Genomic DNA, 9,602 nt, shown 5'->3' with positions numbered 1-9,602 from the left:
TGTACACAAAAAGTATTATTTGAGATTTTAAAATGTAATCGCAAGCGTACGAATCAGTGTAGCTACAGGTCGAACATAGGGAGAGCAGTCACTTTATTTTTTTGCTTCTTTTAATAATGCGAAAGTGAACCGATTAATGGTTGTGATCTAATTCTAATTACCATCCTAAACATATGTATCTAAAATAATGTCCTAACCATTCGTCATCTAAGAATTTAAATACGCAAGCCACGCAATTAAAATTAAATAAATAAATAGCTGAAAATAAACACCCCACGTAATTAAAAAGCAATGAAGGAAAAAAAATGATGAAATAAAAATAAAGTAAAAGAGATGGGATAAAGTTAGAGAGAGACTCACAAGTAGGCTTCTCTACTTAGCCCGAGGGATGCATCATAATATGAGATTCCCTACTTGACCAAAGAGTCACTCTTACAAGGGTTACTCTACTTGGCTTTAGGGAAAGGGAGACAATTAAAATAAAAACAATAAAATAATAGTTCTAAAGCTAGGAGGGGCAAAGCCAACACATACACTAGCCATGAACCTTGGGGGAAAGGGATAGCAATAATGTACCGACTGAAATTAAAATCCTAAATTAAGAAAGAAAGGGTAGTCAGAAGAGGGAATGAGAGGGGGGAGAGAAGACTACTGAAGGAGACTACTTACTTAAACTTCAACCCTTGAACTGAAAACTTAAATCAATTTGAGATACTACCAGAACTAAAAACCAGATCTGGAATAAACCAAATCTGAAATTTCTAGTACTAGAGAAAACAAATCTGAAGAAAAAAAATTGAACTTGAAAGACATGCTTCCTAGCTTGTTCTTGTCACCTAGAACTAAGCCTAGAACTAGAACTTAAAAATTACAACTTCAATTGTTTAAACAATAAAAATAAAAGACTGAATCAAAAACAAAATTGCTTGCATTAATTGAATAAAAATAACTTACAAAAATGTTTAAAGCATAGACCTAGAACTAGAGCTAGAGAAAGAGAAAACCAGAGAAAGAGATAGAGTAACTAAGAAAAAACCCTAGAAGAAGAATGAAGAGACTCCTTCCTTTGTGTTAATTCTAATATATAGAGAATGGGGGAAGGAAGCTAACGATTTTAGCTTATAAAAAAAAAGATTTTTTTTTTCTTGTTGATGAAGTGGAGGAGAGAGAAGAGAGAAAACGTGTGGAGAGAGGTCTCCCACGATTTTTCTTGCATTTTTTTCCCTATTTTTTCTCCATTTTTCTATTTTTCTCTCTCTTCTTATACCAGAAACCCCCTTTGGCTGATTTTTCTTGCTTGGATTTGGACAATATTCTATTTTAATGGGAAATTCCATCCATACCCTTATCTCTTTTTTTTCTTCTTTCCTATTTTTTCTCTTTATTTTCTCTCTCTCTTCTTCAAACTTGCGTACAACCATCTTGGCTGACCTCCTTTAAGTAATGAGTAGGAGAGAGAAAATCTTCTAAAAAAAACCTCAACAAAATGACAGCTAAGAGGTTCAAACTTGAGACCTCCTAATAAGCAAGGAATTTTGCACACCACAACTCACCAACTACGCTAGGTAGTTATTGTTACAAAAAACAAATCTTTAATCACTTAAGGATGTAGTCCATCTATCCTTGTTGGCATTTAGAAGATTCTTTATACCCTTGGGACAACTACAGATGGGTTGGTTCTTCATCTTGGTTCAGTTCTGATCCATTATTCTTTTTATGGCCCGAAAAGAATAATCACTTGTACGGTTAACCAAACGAATGTATACATGCAATTGAACATGTCCGTCTTGCTCAGAATTTCATCCTCTTCATAACCATAAAAAAAATAGGACCTATTTACGTGTAAAATTGGAGATATAGCACCCGATAGTCCTTAAGGCCTTGAAAATATAAAACCTGCAAAAAGAGAGTAAAACCCAAGGTAACTCCATTCTAAATATGTAAAATGCATGTTTTACTACATTAGATTTCACACATAAATGTGCTCATCAAGTATCATGTATCTCAAATCTCTGTCTACTCCTCAGAGGTACTGGCCTCCGTAGGCACAATCATCACATCCGCAGTTGGTTTCATATTTGGCTTCATCTTCTGGAATATAGGTCAAGTGATCCATGGCCATTGTCTCATAATCAGCACTAGGAGTCAGCAGAACACTGGTCTCAACATCTAAAAGAGTAAATAAGATGGGGTGAGCACGTTATGCTCAGTGAGAGGGTGGGGACAAGCAAGCACACGCTGTATAAATGATGCAATGCATGCTCCACACGGTCAAATGATGCTCATAAGTTCATTTATTATCCCTACTCTATTTCCTAGTCCATTACTAGGTCTGATAAATATGGGTATAGTGCTACGCAACGTAGGTGGTATTCCCTAACCTATATGTTGGGCCTCAAGAATACAAGCTCGTTGCAGGCAGGAGTCAGCCAGTCCCAGTCAGAGCCTTGATACCCTGGCTAACCCCTAGGTTAGTAACCCTGTGTAATCAAGCATATAGTATGTCGTATCCTGCTATCATCCGTCTCAAATACAGTACATTGTACCACGGAAGTGCACTGCTGATCAGGCAGCCACATACATCGGGATTAGTCAATACCTATCCCCCTACAAACAAGGGATTGTAGCACTTAGGTGGTGATATCCTAACCCATAATGTCTACATGATGCACAGTCACCATCCATAGCACACAATAGCATAACATACTGGGACAGTGTCCCACTTACCTGTCTTACTTGTTCACCTCCATAGTCCATCACACAATTACAGGTAACACAAATATGCACATAACAAATGCATGAGTTATAAGCAAGCCTACACTAAAAACACTCTATAAAACAAATCAAGCACCCACTCACCTTAGTATTTAAATTCAATCTCTCTCTTCCAAGTTGGATAGGGTTCCACACTGCAAGTCAGATTCCCTATTCATGGCATATTTCAATCATTAATTATTCAGTTAAAACCTTATTGTAAATTTCAAGTTCAGTGGGGTATTCTTCCTTTTAACTTTGCTTGGCAAGTTTAGTTTAGGTGGAAATCCAATTTCTACTTGTTGTTCTTGAAGACTAGGGTCTATGAATATTTAAATCATCATCTATGGGTCATACTGGACCTCTTACATATATATTACAGTCCCATGTATGCTTGGAAGGTTGCAGGCCACAATAGTAACCTCATTGGCTGATGAATTGCAGAATTCGATTCTGCCTTGCTTCCTGATCTACACGGCTATTGTGATACATATCTAGTGTTAGAATTATATTTCAAGCTTCACTTTTGGGTCAATCCCACCCTTATCAAGAAGGTTAGGTAGAAATTCTTCTTAACTAGTCCTGTAGCAGAATTTTCAGGTGTATTTGTAGCAATCTGATGGACAACTTCTGTTCCTATTCTATTTTGGTGTATACAGATACTGCAAATAGCACAGGTGAGCAAGGTTTCAAATTATACTCATTAACCCTAGCCCTAGTAATTCAATTCCAACCTTGTACCATCTAATTAGTGAAACCCTTGCTCCACTGAACCATTTAATGACATTTGTTTTCATTCTATCTCAATTCCTAACATAATAACACTACTTCAGGCTCAAGTAAGATGAAATACATACCTGAGGGTAGAGGTGATCTAGGGTATGTCTTAGATAGAATAGTTCTTCCCTCACTTCCCTTTCTTCTCTTCTTTCCTTCTCTTTTCTTCTTCTTCTTCTTTCTCCCTTCTTCTTCTTACTTTTTACAATGGGGAACAACTCAAAATGAGCATTTGGTGGTACCCCCACCTTTATATAACCCTCCTCCATCGAACCTGGATAAGGGCCTGTTTGGTGGAGGGTTATAAATATATATATATATATATATATATTATATTTATGTATTTACCTTATTTTATAATTCCATCCTCTCACCACGGACTTTCTATACTCATTTTCCTATTGAAATCCCCATTGAATTATAAAAATGATAGGGGTGCATAGCAAGGAGAGATATGGGTCCCACAACAGATGCAAAGAATCACAGATTCTGTTTCTGCCAGGCAAACCGGTTGGGCGGTTCTCTCCAACCGGTTGTGCCAAATTTGCCCCCTTATGGTTTGTAGTTATCCCTTCCTTACTTAACTTTTTTCCAAGTTAAAATTACATGGTTGCCCATCCTTCTTGTTGATTCCCCTAGTGGCATTGGCATGCTTAGTAGGTGCAGGTGGGATCATTTCTCTACTCTTGATTCCACTGCAGCCAACCATGCCAACATGGACCTTCCTTTCTTGGAGTTTTTACCTGATCACAAGTAAGGTAGACAAGTAAAATTAGGGTGTTACAAGTTTTTCCATACCAGTGGTCAAATATTCAAGGTAATTTTACTCATCAAGCAGATGTTGCATCTTTGTCATAGTTGGGTCTAGTTAGATTATCACTCTTGGTGAGGTCCGCAACAACTTGACTAGTGGCCATGTAACTACAAACTCAATGTGCCAGATAAACATTAGATACACATCAATTATTCGTTCCAGAAACATTGGTTAAAATTAATGGTTCCTTACTACACACAGTGAGAAAAAAATTTGTCAGGCTCATAATCAAATCTTACATATGTGGCTTAGGGATATATAATTTTCATCGATTTTAAACAAATATAAGGAGAATTATAGGCATCTCCAGTACATAAAATTACGCCATACAAATGGGTGCGCATGGGTCCCTTATAGGATCTCGATTTGTACTTAAGTAGTATGTCGAGGAAGTGTAAGCATATGAGATGCTTTCCCTTCTCACAAATTTAATTACATTGTCCCAAATAATAATTACAACATTTAAAAGTTCTAGTACATCAATCTACTAAGTAGGGAGCACCGCACTTTCATTATACACGAAGACTATCTCTAACGTACATACATAGGAACATGCTCACTTAAATAAAATACCAATTAAGATCTCCAACCCAAAACAAGAATAAAAACCATAGGCCGGTGGGTGGAGATTGACCATACATCCCAACTAATGGACCGAGTTAAGCTCAATATCAACTCGGGAGGGTATGATTTAATAGACATACATATATGCTAAACACGTTAAAGCAGCAATATAACATGTAAAATAAACCAACCATAACATAACCAATGCATCATGAAATCTATCACTATAGTGATCCCGCACATTGCACATGCCCACCATGGTCAAGCCCACCCACACAGATCTAGGATTTCCTCAATGTAGCTTTCCTCGCAGCAGAATGGATCTGGTTGTCGTACGTGTTGATCCGCACGAACAACATCGAATGAAGGATTGTGATGATCTCGCTAGGTAATATTCCAGCCTCCAAATCCAAGGATTGCAATGAAGATCCTTAGTCACACACACTCTCAATTTGGAGGCACAAAAGAGAATAGGAAGAGAGAGAGAGAGAGAGAGAGAGAGCTCTTAAGATTAATTTCAAAAACCCTACTTTATTGTGGCCAAACCTCTTATTAATAGAGACTTGGCTAGCTAGGGTTCCTAACCTAGTGGGTCTATGATTACCCCAAGTGGGCAATCCATGAATGAACCGAGTTCGAACTAGTTCGACCCAATTTATTTAATACTTTTAAATGGGTATGTGTCACACCCTACCTTATATAGCAAAGGCATGCGGCTTTGGACACCGTATCGTATCCAGTTAGTCTGATTCTTCAAGATCACAAAGCTAGGGATTGACAGCCACAAATACCACAAGATAACTAAAATCATATACATAACAAGTTTAGTATATAAGTCCAATTTCATCTTCATGATAATGATCATATATTACATTCCAAAAGGTGAATCACAGTCCATCTCCAATGATTATACATATTCATCATTCATCAGAGTATATAATACGACAATAGAATATTTACACAAATATAAACACAAAAGAAAATCTTGAGGCACTAAGAGCCCGTTTGGTAACGATTCCATTATGAGAACGCCGTTCTTTGGCAAAATCATCTATTTGTGTTACCTCATTAAAAGATGATTTTTTTACATTGTTTAGGCGTTTGGTAAACTTGTTTCGAAACCATTTTCGGGGATAGTTCTGGAGTGAAATGGCATTTGGTAAGAACTATTCCCTGGCATATTTTTTCATTTCAATATTTACACAAACGCCATTAATGACCATATTGAAATGAAATTGACATCAAAATTCATGGTTAAAAAAAAAAAAATAAAGGTTACAATACCATAACATAGATATGAAATATGGTATCATGGTTAAAAAAATAAATAAAGGTTACAATACAATAACATAGATTTTTGGTACGAATACTACAAAATTCCAGGTTCTGTTGTAAATAAAGTAAGAACCAATTAGCACTCCTTCAGTCCAGTGCATACTGTTTTCCATCATTGTTTAGGTCAAGTTTGTCAAATCACAGGTTTTTAAAAACATCCAACAATAGTATCACATCTGTTTTACTACAAATCACAAATTAATTTTAAGAAAGTAAGAAAAATAAATAAATAAAAAAGGAGAAGCTTCATCAAAATACTTAATCACACTTTCTTCATATTGGTTGTAGTCTTTCCTTCACAGCCAACGCATTACCAATGTGTATCCTAACTTCATTCATCTCTCTTGTTCAGTTCCTTTGGCTAGATGAAGATGAGGAGCCATTATAGTGTTGATGATCCGATTGAGGTCATCTTCTCGTGGGTCCTTGTCATCGAGCCCAAATTCTGTAAACTCTCGATCTAGATGGGCTTCATCTCTTATATGGTTATGCAAGCCACAACATGTGATCACAATAGAACTTTGAGTATCAAGGGGATAACCATTCATTTGCCTTAAAATCTTGAATTTATTTTTTAGGACTCCGAAAGTGCATTCAAGGACATTTCTTAGAGATGAATGCCTATAGTTAAATAGCTCTCTAGTAGTTCTTGGAGCCCTTCCATCACCTCTATAATTTGGCAAATGATATCTCTCACCCCTAAACGGTGTTAAATAGCCAGTTTGATTTGTATATCTAGAATCTACAACATAATACTTACCTGTAGTAAATATTTTATAATATACAATGGTATGATTAGTATTATATGTGGCATTGAAGTACCAAATATTAATATAATATTAAATTTTTAATATCAAAACATGTAACATTAAAATTTCACCTAGAGGTGGATGTGGGAAAAGTGGATTTTTCCTTGCTAATTCAAAGACTCTATGGTCATTTGCACTTCCTTCCCATTCAGCATTCACATATGTAAAGTGCATATCAAATGAACATATGCACATCACATTTTGTGTCGTTATCCCTTTTCGATTCCTATAACGGGTTTGATCTTCTCTTGGTACAATTGCATGAACATGACTGCCATCAATTGCACCTATGCAATCCTATACATCAAGTTTCACATGTTTTGGTTGGATTAGTAGTAAAATCTTTTGCTAAAAAACAACTTATAATTTTATCTATTGATTACCTTAAAAAACAGCCAATACTTTGGATTTGAAGCTATCTCAATGGGGATATGATTGAAGCTTGGTGGTTTGATTCTTTCTTTCGCTAGTGAACGCATAGCCTTCAATATTATCCCAAAATGCTGGCTAATATTCCAACCAAATGGCTGAAATCGCTCTTGCACATCTCTATTGCTTGCACCCTTTCCTACAATGAATAAGAACAAGGTTAGTTGTTCATCAACTCAAAGATAGTGAGTGTAATACCCTGCTTCTTAAACCCGGTCTGATTTCGCGGTTGAACCGGTTTAACCATGTAGGAACCGTGCCAGAGGAAATTAGAGTGGGTTCCTTATGGGCTATGATGGCACGGGTGACCTTAAACACCGGCTGGCCCGACAAGTCCGAGCCAGTGCCAGAAGAGACGGGAGTGCCCAAACCGTGTACGTGCACCTACCATAAGGCTATGTATGGATGAAACAGGTATTATATCCGTATTTTAAGGTATATATGTATGCTACATCGTATGCCTGGGGTGGGGTTCGCGCCGAGGTCCGAACCCGGTCAAAATCCCAAGTCTTGGCTCTCAGGTGGGTAGGACAGGTGGGTGCACCCACCTGAGTGACCCATCCAAGAGCACTATTCACTTAATTAGGAATGGTATATAAGGCTTATGATTTTCTTTTCTTTCCATTTATTACCCTCGTACGTTGGTGAGAAAAGTAAAGAGGAGAGAGAAAAGGAAGGGAAGAAGAAAGGAAGAGAAGGAAGAGGAAGAAAAGGGGGATTTCAGCGGCGCCGAAGCTCGGTCTTCCCATTCCGGTGCCGGGAGAGTGATCTTCAACTCTAGATCTACAGTTGGAGGTAAGAAAAGTTGGGTTTTGTGAACATTCACCATACCCAAGCTTCAAACCCTTGATTCGAGTATGGTTTCTTGAGATCTTGTAAAACCCCTTTGAAATGATGAATCTAAGGTTTAATAGATGATTTATGTGTTGATCTTGAAGGATTTGAAGAGATATTGACAAGGTGGAAGGAACATTGTGGGTTTGAAGTGGTTGGAGGGTTTGAAGTCATTCTTGAGCAAAGAAGGTAAGATGGTTTCCCTCACTTGAATCTAACCTAGATCTAGGTTAGAACCATCCTATAGGACCTTGAGGATGTGAAGAACGGGAGGGGAAAAGCCCCATTTGATTCCCCAAAGAATGGAGAAAATGGGGAAGAAACAGCGTCTTTTCCGCCAAGACCGGTGGTACAACCGGTGGGCTCCTACCCGCCTGTGGGTACCCACCTGAGAAGGCAAGGGGGCCTTCGGGCCCAACCGGCGGGTAGGCGGGTACCTACCCGCCGGTCCTAGCAAGGGGTCCCTGGCCCAACCGGCGGGTACCACCGGCGGGTACAACCGGCGGGCCCCTACCCGCCAGTCATAACCGGTGGGTAAAACCGGTGGGTAGACAGCCCACCTGTCTGACCCACCCGTGTGGCCCCGAAGGTGATCCTTATGTCCGATCGAACCCAAATCGGACGTGTGACCTTCTTTTGACGTCCTAAACACGATTTTGACATCGGATTTCATTAATTTTGATTCTAAAATGGTGAAGTACTAACCCCGCTCAATTATGTTAGGTTCACCAAATCCTACCCGATTCGCTACGGATCTCACCCGTACCGAACGGGAATCCTTGTACGCTACAGGTAAGTGGAGAGAGGACGTTTGGCCTTGTTTCAAGGCATTTGTTTGGCATTCATTTAATTATATCTAATCTAGTCATGTCATCATGAATATGCTATATAGATTAGTCATTCCACACATTGATGTGCATATATGCTATGTTTACTTTTCAAATGCCAATTGAATGAGATGTTCATATGATTGAATGTGGACATCATGGTGCATAATGCATTGCTAGACTAGATGCCGTAGTCGGCTTGGAAACGAATGCATTGGTGGCCCGTGGAATGGAACACGGAGGCACTATACAGTCGTACTATTGTCATATAGGAGCATGCGGTATTAGGATTCTCACCATCCCGTGCTACGACCCTTCCCAACAGGGGTTAAGGTGTTGGGTTACCATTTGGGGGGAAGCAGGGGTCGCGGTTGTCGGACACTGTGGCGGTTAGGCATTACGCCCGGCGAGTCATGTAGGACAGTCGGCAACCCCGGTGGTACATTCAAGAGGGCCAAT

This window comes from Macadamia integrifolia, unplaced genomic scaffold (assembly GCF_013358625.1).
Source record: "Macadamia integrifolia cultivar HAES 741 unplaced genomic scaffold, SCU_Mint_v3 scaffold2459, whole genome shotgun sequence".
Classification (NCBI taxonomy): Eukaryota; Viridiplantae; Streptophyta; class Magnoliopsida; order Proteales; family Proteaceae; genus Macadamia; species Macadamia integrifolia.
The sequence above is the reverse complement of the archived record's forward strand: the minus strand, read 5'-3'. Positions refer to the sequence as shown.